Here is a 21357-nt window from a genome sequence, read left to right as displayed (position 1 = left end):
AAATTAAAAATACATGCTTCACAAACTACATACACAAAAACCTGGCAATACTTTGTGGAGATTTTATAGGCCAACCGCTGTGCCCATGAATTAAACATTAGCAAACAAGCGGGTAAATATAAATATGTACCAAACTATCGCCATTAACATTTTCTCCAGTCTTTGAGTGTACAGCGCACTGCATAATACTTAAAAAGGATTCTACCAAAGGGAAAGAAGAAAGATGAATATTCTCAATCAAAATAAGGTTTTTCGAGACATGAAACTAGAGCACAATGTTTTGTAACATTCAGGGGCTTTAGCTGTGAGATACTTTTAAAGCAATAGCGTTAGTAAGAGATATTGGAGGCAATAAATAATAGGAAATATTTATCTCTGATGGTATTAAGGTTGTGTAATATTCTCCGCCAGAAATACTGATCGAGGAGACTTTGCAGAGTGGAGATTGCACAGGTCGATACAAGCTAAAGCGGGCAGTGGAACAATCTCTCCATCTTTATTGCGATCGTTTCTCCCTTATTTGACTGCATGGATTATCGGGGGCACTTCCCTACACAGAGCAATGTTGTGCAGATAATAGGCATCTTTTATCTTGCATAACAAAAATACAAAATAGGTCACTCATTGGTTGGCAGCTATTTTAGGCTGGGCTATTATCAGCAACCAACGCCGCTAGAAGCACTTGTTACCAATACTGGCCCTGACAAACTAGGGAACAGAGAAGGTCTATATTATAGATCTATTGGGTGTCCCTCAAAATAAAATTTAACATTTATTACCACTAAATAAAATTCAGCCCTTTCGACTATCAGACTGAAAAATCATTAAAAAACTGCTTTAGGAACTCTAGCATTTATCTTATAGTGGGATATTTGTTTATTTATGGTGGCCATTTTTCTTGTGGCCACTTGCATGCACAGTCTGCTCTGCCCAAGGCCTAGAAGTTTCACCCCCACCACCAGAAGAAGACGACGCGTGAAGAGGCCGTTCCTGAAGAAGATGGAGGCGGTGCTGGAGCGTTCTCTTGCAGCAGTGGGGACACCCCCAGTGCTATTTGAGCATTGGTGCCCGCCCCCAGTGCTGTGAAAGAACTCATTTGCATACCAACGAAAACCAGGATTTATACAAAATGGCGGCACGGAGTAGAAATCTAAAGGTACAAGAAGAATAGATGTTCTTAAGGCTATTCCGACGTGTTAGTCACAAAAAAATTGTGTTTTAATGATAGGATCCCGTTAATGGTTTTTCAGTCTAATAGTCAATAGCTCTGAATTTTATTTAGTAGTAATAAATGTTAAGTTTATGTTGAGGGACACCAAATGTCCCTTAGACCCATGATATAGACCTTCTCTATTCCCTGATTTGTCCTTACTCAATAAGGTCTAGTGACATATTTCATTATTGGCTCACATGCCATTTACTATATTTCTGTTCAATACTGGCCCTGAATATCATGGTGTCTAGTACGGTCCTTAGCTAACTGCCTTTATGTTACAATGTGAAATATAGTAATCAACTCTCTGATCCCCTAATAGTAATTCCAGACCCTATCACATTAAAAAAACAACAACAATGGTGAGTGTTGAAACAAAAATGATCACCCACGGTGAGCTAAACACATCTCTTATGGTTAGAAAAGAATTTTGTAATCCTTGTATTTTTATAATAACAGTAAAACAATGTAACCCTTGAGCAAGAACATTTTGTATACAGTATATATACTGTAATAAGCAAGCTAATTGGCATGCTGACTGCATGATGGCAGGCTCGCATTGATCAGCCAATCAGCAGAATAGAGGTGAGTCAACTATTGACTAGCTGGGCACTCCTGAGTACTGACACAGCAGTCTAGGTCACACTGGAATTGTAGCTTCTAAACTATGTGGGTAGACACATTTCTGTGTACTGAATACCATCCTGTATAATTTACCTACAGTAGAGTGAATTACAGCCACTCTAATTCTCACTAGCCATATTGAATGGACCATTCCTCCACTTGGTGACATCACTTTGAGTTGCCGTTTTCTTACATAGAATTAATTAGCAAAAATCTACATTAGTAGGATGAGTTCCCACGGAGGAAAGTGGAGCGCAATCTGGCACGTATACACGTGCCGGCAGATGACGCACTCAAAATGCTCCCATTCATTTCAATGGGAATTAGGATCGTATATGCCGCGTTATTTTGCGGCTGTGATTTTGCGGCCGCAAAATCACGGCCGCAAAATAACGTGCCGGATACGATCCTAACTCCCATTGAAATGAATGGGATCTTTTTGCGAGCGCAATCTGCTGACACGTGTATACGTGCCATATTGCGCTCCACTTTCCTCCGTGTGAACTTACCCTTAAATTGTTACAGCTGCTGGAATGATTGTTATATAGAAAATCTACTCAAAAATATTTATCCTAAATATGTTGCATCAATTAGTTACAGCCTTTATGATAGGCCAGGGAAGAATCCACAGTTCTGCAGGTTTCAGAGCAGCCTTTGCTGTCTAGATAGGACAAATTAAGTGACAAAAATGTGCCCGAATTGAAGACATCAGTCCATTAAGTCCAACCTATAACCCTACAATCCCCTATAGTGTTGATCCAAAGGAAGGCAAAAAAAAAACCCTATGAAGCTTATGTCATTTGCCCCATTTCAAAAAATTTCTTCCCGAATCCAATCTGGCGGTCAGTATAAAACTCTGGATCAACATGTCCTTAAAATCTAGAATTGATGATAACCCGCAATATTGTTCTCTTCTAGAAAGGCATCCAGGCCCTCATTGAACTTGTTCAGTGAATCCACCATCACCACTTCCTTGAGCAGAGAGTGCCAGAGCCTCATTGTTCTTACTGTAAAGAATCCTCTTCTATGTTGCTGGTGAAACTTTCTCACTTCCATTTATACCATAGAACTGTAATGCGCGCTGTGTATCACATTTATTATTTACTTTAACCAATATTTGTGCATTGAACAAAAAAGAAGGTAAAAAGATGGGCGTCATGGTTTACCTGTAAAGGACCATGACTCAATATGTACCATCATATATCAAAAATTGCAACAGTTTTAAAAAAATTCCCTGAGACGTGCCAGAATTAGAGCTGCATGCCCCTTAATGGTTGAGGCGCACTCTAAGGTGCCAGAATACAAGTCTATGTCAATCAGAATTGGGCATAGATTCCCTGTATAACTCACACCAGTTTTATGGCATCAGTTATAATAAAGTTACTTGAGCAATCCCCAGCTTGGCCAACATTGCTCTCCTCCCTTTCATATATAGTGGTGAGCAAGGAGTAGAATGAACAAAGTAATGCAATTTTGGTGCAAAAAAAAAAAAAGGGTCATGGGCCAAACATGCACCACATTAACACCTATCTACACCAGAAAACAAGGCAATATGAGTTTATAAATTCCCCCCATTTTTCTGAAAACTCAGCCAACAAATAAATGGTATAAACTTAGAGCAGATTTATCATCCAAATTCAGTCACTGTGATAAATCTATCTAGTCTAGGTTTGTTCTAACCATTTCTGTATTAAATAGACTGTAAAGTCAGCTGTGCATTAGGGATTCAGACGGCTCTTTCTGAACATTTTGTCGTTCATGACTGATTGGTAAGGATTGCCATAGACAATAAATGAAAAGAACAATTCAGCCAAAATGACCTATGAATATCAGCTGTAAACTGTGGCCTATTATTGTTTTCAAACAATGGATTTAGTTCTGTCATTTAGGATGAGGGACTTTTTCAACTATAGCATCCAATATTATCCCAGAGATCCAACATGGCTGATCATCTTTGTAACAGTAACCACCATTAGTTAGCATCTGTACATCTCTGTGTTAGCGTCTCATTCTTGGCAAGACAAGGTGCTGATGGTTAGCAGAAAATAGTTTGCATTGAAAAAGTTTTAAGCTATGAAGGTTGGCATTGTAGTAGATTTAAAATTTGCATAAGTTGCCACCCATGTCTAGTAACTGTAGTCATGTCAAGTTCCTGTTTGCGCAAAACAATGCAAAACTAAGATCTGGTTTACATCTATGTTCGGTGTTCCGTTGCGGGAGAGGAAAGTAGTTTTTGAAGTACTTTTCTCTCTGCATGATTCATGCGGACACTGCACGGAAAACACACAGTCCCCATTATAGTCTATGGGATTCATGTGCTTTCATTGCTCACCACTTTTTAATGTGTTCGGTATTCCGTTTGAGGGGTCCCCAAGCAGACTTCCCGAATGGAATACCAAAGGCAGATGTGAACCAGGCCTAACACTAAAATGGATCTTTTAGATTCTTACACTGTAAGTGTGATCTCACCAAAGGTCCTGAAAGCTGCACTAAAACATCTGTTAACAGTGGGAAAATAATGAATGTATGGCCATCTATCTGTGAGAGAAGGGACTATATAGGCAGTCTGTGACGGGGCTATAAGTAACAGATTACCATATATAATAGATAGATTAGTAGCAGGGAGACATTTGATGGAGGAACTAAGGCAGACAGAGCTTTGATGAATCTGAGGTCACAGTAGTTCTCTATATTATCTGCAGGCAGCAGAGAGACCTCCTGTTTGCACAGTAACCATTGCTAGGAAAATTTGGTCACACTGTTATAATGTGATTTATTGAAGAAGGTGAAAGCAGGATTAGGAAAGACACTGTGAGTGCACACTTATTGCTATTGAGGGAATGGTCTTTAAGACAATTTAATGAGGAAAAAAATTACTTGTGTATTCCTTTAAAGGGATTCTATCATTAGAATCCCATTTAAACTAAACTCACGTCAGAATAGCCTTAAGAAAGGCTATTCTTCCCTTACCTTTAGATTTCTTCTTTGCACCACCATTCCTTAGATATCCTGGTTTTAGTCCATATGCTAATTAGTGTTCTTGCAGCACTGGGGGCGGTCCCCAGCACTCAAACAGCACTTGGGGCGTCCCTATCCAGCGCTGCCTTCTTCTACTTCACTGCCTCCGCCTCTTCTTCCTTGTGCCGTCAAAAAGTGCCGACTGCGCACGTCTGTCATCGTTTTCCTGTGGCAGAATGGGAGAGGCCACAGGAAACTGCTTGACGGACATGCACAGTGGGCACAGTCGGCCATTTTCCTGTGGCCGAACTGGAAAGAAGAGGTGGAGGTGATGAACGGAAGAAGGTGGCGCTGGACAGTTTTCTCACAGCACTGTGAACGCACCCAGTACTGTGAGAAAACAAATTAGCATATGGACGGAAAATGGGATATCTAAGAAACGGCAGTGCAGAGAAGGCATCTAAGGGTGGGGAATAATAGTCTTTCTTCTAATGAATCCCTTTAATATAGAATTAATGCAAGATGCAAAGTTATTGTATACCTCAACCACAGAATCTGAAACAGGGTCCCGACTTACCTTGTGCCATTTATTGTACTGGCATCTTTTTATCATGTTGAGAGATCTTTAGGTGTAAAACCAAATCTAATTTAACCCACATCTCCTATAGATATGCCTCCAAACCAAGCTAACCAAAATTAATATTTATTTATGGTGGGAGGGATTAAGGACTCTCCCTTAAGACTTATCTTTCAGAAGTGCAGAAAGATAAGTAGTTCTGGTCAATAGATATATCTAATAATCCTACTCAGTTATGTACCGTATACGAGTGCAGATGTCAGGTCTCATACAAACAAAATCTAAAATATGAATAAATGGTTAAGAAATGTTTGACCTATGCGTAATAAATGTATATTACCCTATCAGGAAAATTGGTTGCATGTGCTGTTTTTATCACAACCACTTGCCATATGGCAACCAAAATTAAATTGCTTTCATTCAAGAAAAGTTCCGGAATTATTATCGCCATCCACCTACTCATAAAGATAAAAGTATGTTTAGGTGCAACACAAGCATTAAAGCAGCACTTTTATGAGTCTTATTGGTTCTTTCAAGCATCAGCTTATGACAAATTGATCTCCAGATTTCTAAGAGGGCTTTGCAAAGTTTAGACCGATGTTACCATTGCCGAGGATCTCGTAATAAACTCTTTGCAGGTCCAAACCATGTGACCATATTAAGGAGACACCATCAGGCATTAGGTTTCCCGAACAAATTGAGCAAAATGTTAACGATTTTCTTAACGTGAAAACTTAGGTTGCCAAGTATATTTCTTCTAGTTGCCATGAAGAGCGGCATGACAGCCGTGATGTATATTTATTCATCCTATAGCTTAAAAAAATAAAAAAATAAATAAAATCAGCTGCCATTAGACGAAGACGCAGACTCCTGCATTATAGTCACATTCTGCTTTAGAAAGTGGAACAGCTGTAGCTAACATATGGAGCTGCCACGGAAGAAAAGCTGCCGGATTTGTGGTGTGAGACCCTAATCAAAGTGATTGATGCTGGATATGATTCAGGACTTCAGCAGAAATCTCTTCTGAGTGGGAAAAAAAAAGGCGCTTTGGAATAACAAAACTCACTAATAAATGAACAAGTTCCCCCTGTTATATCTTTATAAGGCACATTAGTGATATCTGCTGGAGACAGGCTTAGAAGGACACACTTTAACTCAGTAACTAATTAGAAGACAAAAGTATCCAATAAAAGTGTTCCTGTGCGTTTACGTATTCCGAGCAGACAGCAGAATTTTGTTTTCATGGTTAGGAGAACTAAAAATGACTTAGTAATTAAAAGGTTCAATGCTCAGATTAATTTGCATGCATGAATTGTTGGATTGTTTGTGCAATGGGAACATCACCATATAATGCTATTTTCAATTACCTCTTCATTTTTGGCATATAAATTAGTCAAAAAAGTATTTCTGTAAATGTTTATAAAATACAACGTGCAATGGTTTGTTTCACGAAAAGGGATCTTAGGCCATTTGTAGGGAGCTGTACGGCTGCTTTCTAATGTGCGTATTATAATGAAATGATGAGTTACTGTAAGTCTGTTCCTATAGAGTTGGGGAGGTGGGATGTGGGGGTTAGGGTATTATGACTGTACTGCAGAAGGTAGAATATAATTTAGGCAGTGTCAGATGGAAGTGCATGGGACAATATAATGCAATAGCATTGTTCATTAGAGATGAGCGAGTAGTACTCGATCGAGTAGGTATTCTATCGAATACTACGGTATTCTAGATACTCGTACTTGATCGAGTACCACTCGCTGTTCGAATGTAAATGTTCGATGCAGAACCAGCATTGATTGGCTGAATACTATACAGTCGGTCAATCAACGCTGGTTCTTCTCCTACCTTTAGAAGTCTTCTCCGTGCAGCTTCCCCGCAGCGTCTTCCGGCTCTTCATTCACTCTGCCAGGCATTGGGCCTGGGCAGAGCCGACTGCGCATGTCCGCTTGTAGTGCGGGCATGTGCAGTCAGCTCTGCCCAGGCCCGATGCCTGGCAGAGTGAATGAAATGCCGGAAGATGCCGCAGGGATGCTGCAAGGAGAAGACTTCTCGGAGCATCCAGTCCGACCCTCACTCGTGGACTTGGTAAGTATAATTTGATCGAACATTGCCTACAACTGAAACAAGCATTCCCCCCCCCCCCAATAGACTACAATAGGGTTCGATATTCAATTTGAGTAGTCGAATATTGAGGGGCTACTCGAAACGAATATCGAACCTCGAACATTTTACTGTTCGCTCATCTCTATTGTTCATGTCTGCTGACTGGCTCCTGCCTATAAACTAGGGCATTGTGAGCCAGATATATTTGCTCACAATACAACAGGCCTCAGGTAGTAGGATGACATTGTGAAATGATTGGTTATTGGAGAAGGTGGGGTTGAGGGATGGAGTATACCGACTGGCCTGCTTATGCACCTAGATGTTATCACATCTACCCGATGTGCCTATGTACTCACTACATGGGTACTTAAAATCTTATACCCAGTTTACTGTAAGGTGGCATAAGCTGGTTGAGAAACTGTGTACTGTCTATCTGTATGTGGTGCACTGACTGTAATGTGCTGTGCTCATGCAGGGGTTGGGGGTTAGCGGCATACAATAAGTCAGGTACCCAACAAGGGATTCACCTGTATTTGATAAGGTCAAAGCCGTGTTTATGACTAAATGACCAATAATCCTGGGTAACTGTCATTGTCCTAATTAATTAGGCTGAGTGCCAGGCGGTAAAGAAGTCACACCACTCTATATGTTGGTATTAGTTCTTTTCTCAGCTAAGGAATGTGTGCTGACGCACTTTTAAGAAAACAACGTGGGGTTAAATAGTAGCAGAGAAAGGAACTGAGATAACAACAATGTAAGTTTCATATTCATTCCTTGGTATGGCACATCTCAATCAAACAGAAAAAGTTTAAACTGTTCCATATATAGCCAGATAATCCCGGTCCTGTGTGGTAACCTTGGGGAGCTGTCTTCTGGCAGCAAACCAAGTACAGCATTTGTTTTTCTTGCATTCATCCTGGACACAGGCACCATCTTATTATATAACGTTATACCAATTTCAAGCATAAACAACTATATCTAGCATTCAGTTTTAAAGGATAACAATGTTTTTCATACATTACATGATTATAACCTTCACATACTCTTGTTGACCATTCAAAGCCTGGATTTAAAGGTACTGATGAACCTAACATGTGGCCATTAAAGGTGGGTGAAGTTCAGAAGGTTTGTTTTTTGTTGCAATCTCCCATTTTGGTTCAGTCTGAACTTGTTCAGAAAGAACCAGAAGGGAAATTATTATGCTCTGGGGTTTCTTCAGACCCCACAGTATAATATTTGGCGGGTAAAAAAAAAAGGGGAGGGTAAAAAAAATAAAAATAAATAAATTATACTCACCTTCTGTTACCTCTTGTGGGCCTCCTTGTGATGTCTGGCACTCTGTCTGCCTCCTCACGGTGCTGACGCTTTTCTGTGACATCAGGCACCGGAGTTGCTGCTAAGGCCTGTGGCTGGCATTCAGCCATGATATGGCATGCAGAGCATCATTACATCATTACACTCTGTGTGCTGATGTCATCACTGAGGTCAGTGGCATAACTAGGAATGGCGGGGCCCCGTGGCAAACTTTTGACATGCCCCCCCCAACCGACATCGATGCCGAAGACCTCGACCGACCCCCTCCTCCGCACTCTATTATGTCTCTTAGTAACTCCTGCACACGGTATTATGTCCATTAGTGGCCCCTGCACCGCAGTGGTAGCAGCTGTCACCGGGCCCCCTAATGGCCCAGGCCCTGTGGCAGCCGCCTCCGCTGCCTCTATGGTAGTTACGCCCCTGACTGAGGTCCAATCCCAGGCCTCAGCTGTGACTGTGGTCACATGGCCTCATAGAATCTCCGAAAGCCTCCAGCTATTATACCCTGGGGTCTGAAGAGAACCAGGCATAATAATTTACCAACAGTGGCCATTTTAATTTGTTCTAGAGAAATACAAAATTGTTCTGTTTTGTTAAAAATTGAACAATTTTGAAAGTTTGAGGTCAAATTTGATTTATAGCGAACCAATTCTCCCATCTCTAGTGGCCATGCAGTAGGAAAGAAATTTTATGCCAAAATTTTGCTGAACGCAAACTAGTTCAAGTAATAGGCGGTATTAATATTTTGACAGGCAGGCTATGCTCCAGATTTATGACAAAACTTCAGCCACTGCAATAAATCTGACTCATGTTCAGACTACCTATCTACGTTTTATAATAAATTTTCATTAAATCTAATGTCCATTCATTTCTTTAACTATCAGTAAATGAACATTCGATTTAGAAGACTATTGACTGGTTACAGAAATGTTGGAAAATAAAATTTCTAGTAAGTAACTTTGTATAGCCTGGAGGAAAGAGGAACATTTGGAAACCTTTAAGTATGTTAACTGTTTATTGACGGCCTGCTGTGAATATATGGCGGGTGGTAGGGGTGTTTAAAACCAGTGCCATTTAGACTGGTTCCCGAGAGACTGTCTAATACCCAGTAGGGATGACTCTGTTTTTTCTTCTTCTGTGTTCTCTGTTCTAATAAGCACTACAGTAATTACGAGATGTGTATGGGATATAGACAGTAGTGGTGACGCTTTTGGTCCCTGTGGTTACATAACTGGGTACAGAAAAAAAACAGTTCCAGGTCTTTTAATGTAAGGCCTGATTCACATCTGTGTTCAGTATTCCGTTCAGGGAGTCCGCTTGGGGACCCCCGAATGGAATACAGAACGCATTAAAAAGTGGTGAGCAGGAAACCACATGACCCTATAGACTATAATTTGGTCCATGTGGTTTTTGCTGGGGGTCAGCACGAATCATGCGGAGAGAAAAATACTGCCAGCACTTCCATAGGTATAATTGACAGGCTGTGATTTTCAATATCGCAACGGTTTTGAAAATTGGTGGATTTTCGCTGTGCATATTTTTCTGCAATGTGTGGATGAGATTGGCCAAACCGCGGCATTTACACAATGTGGGACCCCGGCCTTAGGCTGGGTTTCCAAATGGCAACTGAAGGACAGTAGTATACTGAGTGGCTACACAGTTTCCATAGCTCACAGTTACGGAAACAGTGTCAGCATATGTGCGTATGTAGCTCCCATTCTTCACTATGCAGCACTGCTTGGCTGTTTCCATAAGCCGATGTATGCCCAGCTACATTAGGAATGCTTTCAAAGAAATATCTGCAGTACAATGAAAGTAATTGCGGACACCAAAGAAAGTGAAACCTGACACATATAAGACAATAACATATGCAGGAAGCTGCAGAATAATCAGAGATTGACAAATGCTGATTACTTAATTGCCTTGGCCTAGTCATTATTGATATGAGCTGATGAGCTGACAGGCAAGACACAAAACAACAAAGAAAATATTCAGCCAGTCAAATATAGCCTGTATTCTAGTGGAGGTGTTGGGCGCCTGTGGGCAGGTTGTAAATAGATGGGAATTTCAAAGTGAAAAAGTCAATTAATTTACATGTCCATGTTGTTCCAATGAATATGCAAATTAGTATTTGCACAGAAGTTTGTTAACTGAAAGCTACAGCTCTCAGTTGGTAAAACTTTTAAGGCTACTTTCACATACGCTGAGCGGTATTGTTTTCTGGACCTGTGGTCAATAACTATTTGCTAAAAATGGGAAATTGTTGTAGATTTGCAACTCTATTAAGTTGTTTCACATACAGAAGCCAAGCGGGCAAAAAAATGCAATCGAAAAATCACGGTACTATGCCATGAAAAGTTTCCCACATGGTGGAACTGGCATATTCCATAAAGAGACATTCAGCACCAGGGTGTAACTAACAAAGATTGGGCAAATGGGATATGGCATAGCACCCCCTTTCTTGGTACCCACACAGTATAACACCCCAATTACACACATTATAATGTCCCAAAATAGCGTCCAGACAATTTAATATGCCATAGTGGCCCCTCCAAACAGTATATTGTCACATAGTGGTTCCTTCACACAATATTGTGTTCTATAGCAGATCCTCTCCACAGTATAATGTCACATAGCGGCCCCTGCACACAGTATAATGTCCCATAGCGGCCCCTGCACATAGTATAATACCCCATAGCAGCCCCTGCACACAGTATAATGTCCCATAGTGACCCCTCAACCCAGTGATAGGTGATACGAAATGTAAATGTAAGACTACTCTGGTGTCCTTTGTTTGAATGGAATTGTGAAAATATATGCACCCAGTCACTCCATTCAATTTATATAGGACTGATTGTGACAGAGCCCCATAGACTTAAAGGGAGTCTGTTAAAAGTGCATTGGCTATAACTTAACAACAGCACCTTTTAGGGGTGATTCTACAGTTTCCGAATCTGCCTCTGTTACTCAGCTTCAGAGCCCTATTTTCATTCAAATCACCATTCATTTGTATGCAAATAAGGGGAACAGTGCTTGTCCTGTGAATCTAGAGCTAAGATCTAAGCCCAGGTATACTAAGGCATGTCTCAAAGCACTTTTCCCTTCATTTCCATATGAATAAAATGGTGATTTACATAAAAATAGGGTTCCAAAGCTCAATAACAGAGGCATGTTTGGAAACCGTTGAATCACCTCTACAAGGTTTTATAAGGTATAGAGATGGGCGAACACTAAAATGTCCAAGGTTCGAAATCCGATTCGAACAGCCGCACACTGTTTGACTGTTGGAATGGATTTCGAACCCCATTATAGTCTATGGCGGGAAATGCTCGTTTCAGGGGTATGCAAAATTCGATAAAATTATGCTTACCAAGTCCATGAGTGACGGTCGGGCTGGATTCTCCTTGAATTCTTATCCCGGCGCAGCGCCCCCGCGGCGTCTTCCGGCTGGAATTCACTCTGCCTAGGCATCGGGGCCTAGGCAGAGCCAACTACGCATGCGTGGTCGGCTCTGCCCGGCCCGACGCCTGAGCAGAGCCGACTGCGCATGCGAGGGCATGCCCGCGCATGCGCAGTCGGATCTGCCTAGGCCAGATGCCTAGGCAGAGTGAATTCCACCCGGAAGACGTTGCGGGGACGCTGCACGGAGAAGACTACTAAAGGTAAGAGAAGAACTAGCGTTGATTGGCAGAATGTATAGCATTCTGCCAATCAACGCTGGTTCTGCATCGAACCTTAAACTTCGAACAGCTAGTAGTGTTCGATCGAGTAGGAGTATTTTGAATACCGTAGTATTCGATCGAACACCTACTCGATCGAACACTACTCGCTCATCTCTAATAAGGTATAATCCTCTATTAGGCTTGTAGTGAATTTACTGCTAACAGTTATAGCAGTGGCAGGGTGCACACGTGACCAGCACCATGCAAACATCACTAGAATTGGGGTAATAGTGGGGGTCCCAGCCATCATACGTCTATTCCTTTCTTGTGGATTGGTAATAAATGCTTTTCGTAGGACAAGACCTTCACTGTGTTAGATAGTGCAGAGAACTTCACATTCCCAAATGGTAATTACTTTGTTTCTTTCTGGTTTTAGTTATTGGTCCGTGTTATTTTTCTTGTGGATAGGGCTGTCAGATCGATAAAGTAACATGATTCTGTAAGAGACTTGAAGCCACATACAACATTGTGTCACAAACTTCTATAATTACAAGATTGTGCTTAGTTTGCAAGTAAATACTATCAGAGTTCAAATGACTGTTCAGTGGATATATAGCTTGTGAATCTTTTGTGTACGGTTCAGAACAGAGCATTCATCAAAGTGACAGATCAAATTAACTTTACATACCGCCACATAAACTTCAATATGTATAGTAATACTGTGATATGCAGTGTGGACTGTACACAAGGAAAGTCCAATTATGAGATAAAGTTTCTTTTACTGGCTAAAATAAAAACAATTAAAATTAAGCATAAATCTTCCATAAGAGAGAACACTACAACAAGCATATAATAAAACATGTATGTACTTACAGTCTCCATTCATACTCTGCAGTATTTGTTCTAAAACCTGTAGAATAATATGCATTTGTCTAATCATCCTTCTGTTCTATTCAAGGCCTGAAAAATTTGCTACATTGTGGCTAGGGATGAGTAAATTGAAGCTGACAAAGTGGAATTCGATCCGAATTTCAGGAAATATTTGATTTGTATCCCATATTTTCATAAAATGGGAGCTGCACATGTTAGGATATGGGGCAAGGAATTCTGCAAAGACGGGATCACCCACAATGCCATGCATGCAGCCAATCAGCAGCCAGCCAGCCAGCCCTGTGATGGCACAGCTGTTTAACCCCTTCGCGACTGTCCACAGCACCAGGAGCGGTTGTTAGCTGTAACTGACAGCTAACACCCTTCTCCATAACCCCCAGTCGGAGCACAGCTCCGATTGCGAGTTTTAACACCTTGGATGTCGCGGTCAAACATGAATGTGGCATCCAAGGGGTTCCACCTTTCTACATGTCCCCCTCAGCACCCCCCCCCCCCACAGCGAGATCAGGGGGTGCTGATATTCATCTTCTACAGCCTGGGGTCTGGCTAGTGACCCCGGGCTGCTAGTAGCCCCTAGTACCTGGTTGATCCTTGCCAGTAGTGAGGAAGTCAGCCTAAGTGTTTGCATGGGCTGATTTCTTCTATAGACTGCAATACATGTGCATTGCTGGTTCAGGTCCCCTAGTGGGACATCACTAAAAACCACTGCAAGGCACAGTGTTCTACACCACTATACAGGCTCTCTGCTGGATAAGTGACACATCACTGGGGATCTGACCACTGGGTCCCCCAATAAACAGGAGAATTGGGGACTTGAAGTCCTCCTGCATCCTCCCTGTGAATGAAGTGCCAGAACACTTCTGTGACTGGTTCTACATTCATTGCTATGGAGTTGCTGGGACTTCAATCTCCAGCAGATTCATAGAAGTGAATGGAGTTGGTCATACAAAGACACTGGCACTACATTTGACAAGGAGGATTGGACCCCTAGCAAATCAGTAGTAAGGGGACAATTGTCTTTAATCGGACAACTATTTTAACTTGTAACCTAAATTTTCAGTTTCCACAGAATAACAGAAGTATCATTTGGAGTCCCTGAGTTCCAATGCAAAATTTTAAGAATGCCACCCACCTACCATGTGATGTCTGTAATTCTGGTATCTTTTATGTAGCAATGGGGCTACTGGGTCCCTTTGGACTCCCGCTAATAATTTGCAATCGATTACTTACCATACAATATAGAATTATATATATATATATATATATATATATATATATATATATATATATATACTGTATATATATACTGTGTATATATATATATATATATATATATATATATATATATATATAGTATGTTTCATTTACCTCTGCTCATCAGAAGTTTCTGTACATATGTAGTATATGTAACTTTCTAAAACACCACTGACATAATATGAACTCTATGAATTGGGTTCAGTGTTAAGCATGTCATGCTCCATTAGACTATTTCTGACACTTGCTAACACAGGTTCTGATGATGTACTAGACAATTGCATTGAATTCATTGTAGTGCTATAACATGAACAAGTACTTTACAAGGGCTTTAGTCACAGGATTGCTTTGAAGCTTCTTTAAAAGGTTGTTACATTATGTGCAGTCTATACAGCGACATAATCATGACATCCACCGTGCTAAGCAATCCTTTCAAATGAAAAGATGCACATTAGTCAGTATACATACCAAACAATGAAAAGGGGGCACTTAATTAATAAAAAACCTGTGTAAGAAGAAAATGAATCTCTGTATTTATTTTATGGCTTATTCAGGAAAATTCCAATTTACAACATAATTATTTCATCACTTTCAACAAGACTTCATAAGAAATCTACTCTCCCCGGACTTGATTAGAAATGATTTGCTTTGCTTTTTCTCTCTGATAACCAAATGCTAATTAAAAATATGCTTAAATTCAAAAGACCTTGTGAACTGTCATTAAGACTTCACAGTACCTGGATATCATATTTAGAAATGCAATTAAAATGCCTCCGACACACAACTATATTCATATATTAAACAATCTGCTCTCATGACAATACAATCCTTATCGGTATACTGTAAAGATAGATCACTTTGATCTCATCTCACTTTACTGCTCTAGATACAATATGGAAACGCTGCAGAGCTTACAGCTATACATTTCATTCTTAGTCTTTTGCTCCACTTTAGGAGAATGCATTTATTCCGTTCACATTAACTATATCCTTTACTAAACCCCAGTTATGGTATCTACAGTAATAGTCGGTCTTTACTTACTGTGATCTAGCCCAGATCTGATATCTTGACCTCTTCTGTGTAGAATATGGCCATTCATTAAAGTCTATTGTTGGCCATACTACATTGGCAGCACTGACTTACTACCTTACACTATGTTCACATCTGTGCCACAGTGACCGTTGTTCTGGTCCGTCAGAACAATGTATACATGGATCGCTAATGGACTTCCCTGTTGACTTTTTTCTAATTTAGCTTACTTGTATAGCACTTTGTCGACATACATTGACAGTCACTGTCCCATATAGCATTCACAATCTACACCCAGTGTGGGAGGAACATACAAACACCTTGCAGATGTTATCCTTGGCAGGATTCAAACCCAGGACTCCAGTGCTAACCACTGAGCCACCACATTGCCCATGACAATAGTAGAATCTGTCGGGTGTCCTTTGTTTTAAACTGAAACTGCCAGACAAAAAAGTCAGAATTGCAGCACTTTTTCTTTTTGCAATTTTCAGCAGTCATTGTGATGGGGTCTCCAAATTGAGACTCCAACATAGATGTGAACCCAACCTTATATGTATGGCATTCATTCAGTATAAGTTAGGGAGGAAAGAAAGATCAGAAAGATCAACATGCTTAATCCTTTCTTCTCAAAATAAGCACTTGGCAGTCCCTTTTCCCCATTGAAAATATAGCATGCTGACCTGAACTGTGCATGCATGTATATGGAGACTTCTTTAAGGATATGATGTTGGAATCAAAATTAGGCTGACAGCTATTGAAAGTGCATGAACAACTTTAGGGATCATCATATTGTAAAGATATGTGTACAGAGCTTTGTCCATTTGAGTCCCAACTATGGACTGAGAACCACAATGGTAAGGACCTCTCCATCATATGCATGTGCAGCATCATATATGTGCCAATTTACTTCACAGTTAGGACAATTGCAAAAAACTTATACTGACCAGCAAAAACAAAAGCATTAACCCATTAGCATCTGTCTACAGGGATACACAGTATAAAAGCCCACATGGACTATTGAGAGAGGGTGGAAGACTTGAACAAGGTGTTTGGTCACCTTAGGAGTAAATAATCCCTCAAGTAAGTCACATCATGTAGTCTGGATTAGAGATGAGCGAACACTATTCGAAACTGCCGTTTCGAATAGTACACTACCATAGAAATTAATCGACGCACCCGGCACGCCGGGGGTTAAGCGGCTGGCTACCGGCAAAGTCTGCGTGCCGGCTGCTTCCATTCATTTCTATGGGGTCGTGCTATTCGAAATGGCTGTTTCGAATAGTGTTTGCTCATCTCTAGTCTGGATCCATCAACAGTAGAAGTAGAATAGCACAGCAATAAGAAAAGTCATGAGATACAACAATATAACTGGCTTATAGATGGCCCTGTTTGGGACTTATTCATTTCAAAGTGGTCTCTGCCCTCTTCTTCTTGTTTAGGACAGCCATTGATGAGAGTACCATCCGTACTAACCTGATGACACTTGTGCTTGTATGCCTTTGCTTTGTGCCTTTTCCACCATTGGGCAAATGCTACATCTGTACCAGGCCCTATGGTAATGTGGGTGCCTTCTATTAGCCATCCTGGATCCAACAGAAACCTTAGCCCAGGGCTCACTGACGTATCTTGGTTAGTTCCTGAGAAGTAATGCACCATGATACATAACTTATTTGCATTGGTCCATAGAATTCTGCAAATCTGGACCACAATGACCTATAATATATTGATGAGCAGGATAACTTGAAAAATTTCATGTACATTATATTGGTATATAGATTATTATACCTGTAAAACCGTCCCTTTCTTGTCCTGACACACCATTCTTATGGAGCACTACACTGTACATCTGCCGTACATCCATACACAGCCATTCCATATGTAATTAACCAGTTAGAGCCTGTAGGAAATAAATGTACTGCGGAGTCTTCAGCGACACAAACAATTGTAGCCTCAGGAGGGATCCCAGCTGCCAGAGACAGCCGGACACAACAAAGAACAGACCCAAGCTTTTTTTTTTTATCTCAATTAGCGCTGTGTAAGTATAAGAAGTAGAAAAGATGTATCATGGATAAATGCCATTGATAATGTAACTGATCATGTGATCCCCTTAATTCTATGGTTATGTTACATGTATATGTTTGGTCTATACTATATTATTACATTATATCTCTTACTCTTATAGCACCTTCATGTTCCACAGCACGCTACAGACATTACCTATACCATAGACCTACAGATCGGTTATTGGTTAGACCGCTGCAGGGTGATATATTAGAAGACAAAAAAACAATGAAAAGTAATTGAAAAAAAAACATTTTTTCAAGGACTTCTCATTGTGTTTTGTTGTTCCCTGTGATAAGATATCTTGCTGCTTCAATTTAACCAATTTCAGAAGTCCAGGCTCACTTTGCTGCGTCTATATAATGTCTGTGTGTGTTGTGTAACAGTATATAGTGCGGACATATTAAGACCGGGGAAAGTAAAATAAAGGATAAAGAGAACATGCAAAAAATGATTAATCATGAGATAAATCTACCGAAGGGAAATAAAAGACTGGGTCTAATAAAACAGCCAGCAAGTCAGTTCTTATTGCTGGTGTCTGGATGTGAATCTTACCATGGGGAACATCTACAAGGAGCTTGTATGGTCTCTCCATGTTTGACTGCGCCTCCTCGGAGAATTACAGTTTCTTCTAAGAGGTTAATTGGTTTTCTATGAAATCGTCCCCAATGTCTGTGTACATGTGTGTTCATGAGATAAGACCATTAATGTGCCCATTCACCTTCATCAGTGGTTGGTCAAATTGGTCAAATGCTTGTTTGACTTACAGTTATTCCTCCTGACACCCAAATAAACCTGCACACTCTCACTTTCCAAGCATGCTTGTACCCAGGTGGGGTCAGGGGAGTAAGATGCTGCTGAGCTCCTCTGTGTCTTCTCTTCCTTGAGGAGACAAAAGGACTGGGTCTTAAAATACAGCATGCCCAATTTGTTGTTCTCCAGACATTCCCATCAAAATTGATAGTGTTGACAAAGCTGACTTTGTTCTAATTTGTATGGGGACGTTTTGATTGTGAGCCTCATGAATGACAAGGACATATTTTAGAGATCACAAACTCTGTGCACAAAATAATAGCGTATGGTACATGGTGTATTATTATGACAGGGGTTTGCCAGGACTATGATATTGATGACCTAGCTCTAGGATAGAACATCAATATTAGATCAGTAAAATTCAACACCCTGGTTCCTTATTCGCTGACTGTTTGAAGAGCTTGGGTGATCTCAACTTCCTCTTCTCAGACCAATGACATCACCTCTATTGGTCACAATACCATGTTACGGCTCAGTCCTATTTCAATGAAAACGTAATACAATGCAATACAAAGCACAGTCTCTATACAATAAACAGTGCTGTGCTTGGTAACTTGTGAAAAAGAAGCACAAATATCATTGTCATATGAAAAACCATGCATTGCAGTTTTCCCCCAGCGCTTTCTGCTTTAACTAAACCGCCATGTCCACTGCGCATATTGTTCTGCAATGTGTGGATGGGATTCGCTAGAATCCCAGCCATTTTGCAGGGACTGTAAAACACAGCGTTTTTTGCCACACCATTTACATCTTACACGATTCTGCCTTATATGGTTTGGCCAACACATACACCTGGAGATACTCATAGCTGGTGGTCAGGCTGCTGGAAATCAGCTGATACTACTGACATTTGCTGACATTTACACATTTTCCTGCAGTCGTCTTACACCAAGTCCATTGAAATTCATGATCATAATGAGTCCCATGTGATCTACTGTATACCAGCTAGTGGGGTCCTGAGTGCTCCCTGTAAGATACCACCAGTGGCGTAACTAGGAATGGCGGGGCCCCATGGCGAACTTTTGACATTGCCCCCCCCCCAACTGACACCGACGCCGAAGACCTCGACCGACCCCTCCTACGCATTTCTGCGTGTTCTATTATGCTCCATAGTGGCCCCTTCACACAGTATTATCCCCCATAGTGGCCCCTGCACACAATATCATCCCCCATAGTGGCCCCTGCACACAGTATTATGTCCCTTAGTGGCCCCCGCACACAGTAGTATCCCCCATAGTGGCCCCTACAAACAGTATTATCCCCAATAGTGGCCCCTGCACACAGTATTATCCCCCATAGTGGCTCCTGCACTCAGTATTTTTCTCCACTGTGGACACCCATAAATAATTATTATACTATGGGGTCTTTTCAGTTCCCAGAGTATAATAATCGGAGACCCGGGGGAATAAAAACATAAAAAAGTACTGTTTCTTACCTGTCCCCCAGCTCCTATGCTGTCGGCTTCTGCTGCCGACAGTTCTTCAATGACGTCGGACGTCACATGACCCAGATGCAGGCCGGGTTCATGTGACGTCAGAGATGTCAGACAACTAGAAAGGAGGCCTGCCCAGGATCATGGAGAGGTAAGTAATAGTTTTTTTTATGTTTCTATTACCTCTCCCGGTCCGCTAATCATTATTCTCAGGGGTCTTTTCAGACCCCCGAGTATAATGATAGCAGCGGTAGTGGCTGTCACCGGGTCCCTAATGTCCCAGGCCCTGTGGCAGCTGCCTCTGCTGCTATGGCGGTAGTTACGCCACTGGATACCACTATGTTCTTATAAGGAGAATGATACTTTTGCAGATGGTCCCAGATATTCTGGTCATGATGTAGTTAATTTAAGTAACAATGATAACTAGTAGAAGTAATACATTTTTCTATGTTGTACTACATTTAAAGTTTCCAGGCTAGTCTATTGATTTTTGGGGATAACAGGAAAAATGTAAGACAATTTTAGACACTTTGTAAAACAAAAAGTGATGCTACTAAAAAGTGCTGGAGAGAAAATAACATCAGGACTTTGCAAATGAATGAAGATGAGAGGATCTGACAAGGTGCTGACAAATGTAACTTTAAGGCGTTCTCGTTGCCACTGAGACATTAGAGAAGGCTGTACAGTAATTGATACATGGCGTTAGAGTTACTGGTTACTTGAAATTGATCTTCTACACTGAGCTGAAGGGAAATCTAAGATATACATCATTCAGGAAGATAAAAATCAGAGTTATATAATGCCTTATATAAAGGGCTGCCCATAGATTGTAGACCTAGAGCATTGCCTACAGATGATAGCCATGTTTTATTCATTTTAGCATTTTGATTAATTTTTTTTCTGGATCCTATCATACTTCAATGCACTACAGCCCTTTCATATCTGGGAACTACAATTCTGTATATTCAGAACTTCCTAATTAATGAACACAATGTCAGTACTTGCTGTGACTTTTAAAGGGAACATCTCACCAGAATCCAGCATGTCAACCCAGTCCTGCAGATAGATAGGTTACAGTCACCAGAACTCAGTGTATCAACCCAGCCCAGCAGATAGATAGGTTAGGGTCGCCAGAACCCAGCGTATCAACCCAGCCCAGCAGATAGATAGGTTAGGGTGGCCAGAACCCAGCGTATCAACCCAGCCCAGTAGATAGATAGGTTAGGGTCGCCAGAACCCAGCGTATCAACCCAGCCCAGTAGATAGATAGCTTAGGATCACAAAAACCCAGCCCAGCAGATAGATAAGTTAGGGTCACCAGAACCCAGCGTATCAACCCAGCCCAGCAGATAGATAGCTTAGGGTCACCAAAACCCAGCCCAGCAGATAGATAGGTTAGGGTCGCCAGAACCCAGTGTATCAACCC

At 41.1% G+C, this 21357-nt stretch overlaps 1 protein-coding gene across 2 annotated transcripts in view; it reads right to left on the bottom strand.

Annotated features, from left to right (window-relative positions):
* Nucleotides 1-21357, bottom strand: part of IL1RAPL1 (interleukin 1 receptor accessory protein like 1) — a 1300731-nt gene that overhangs the window by 844279 nt on the left and 435095 nt on the right. The gene's annotated exons all lie outside the window — the stretch shown is intronic.

Source organism: Leptodactylus fuscus, chromosome 2, assembly GCF_031893055.1.
Source record: "Leptodactylus fuscus isolate aLepFus1 chromosome 2, aLepFus1.hap2, whole genome shotgun sequence".
Classification (NCBI taxonomy): domain Eukaryota; kingdom Metazoa; phylum Chordata; class Amphibia; order Anura; family Leptodactylidae; genus Leptodactylus; species Leptodactylus fuscus.
Note: the sequence above shows the minus strand (reverse complement) of the source record. Positions and strands in the feature narration are given on the sequence as shown.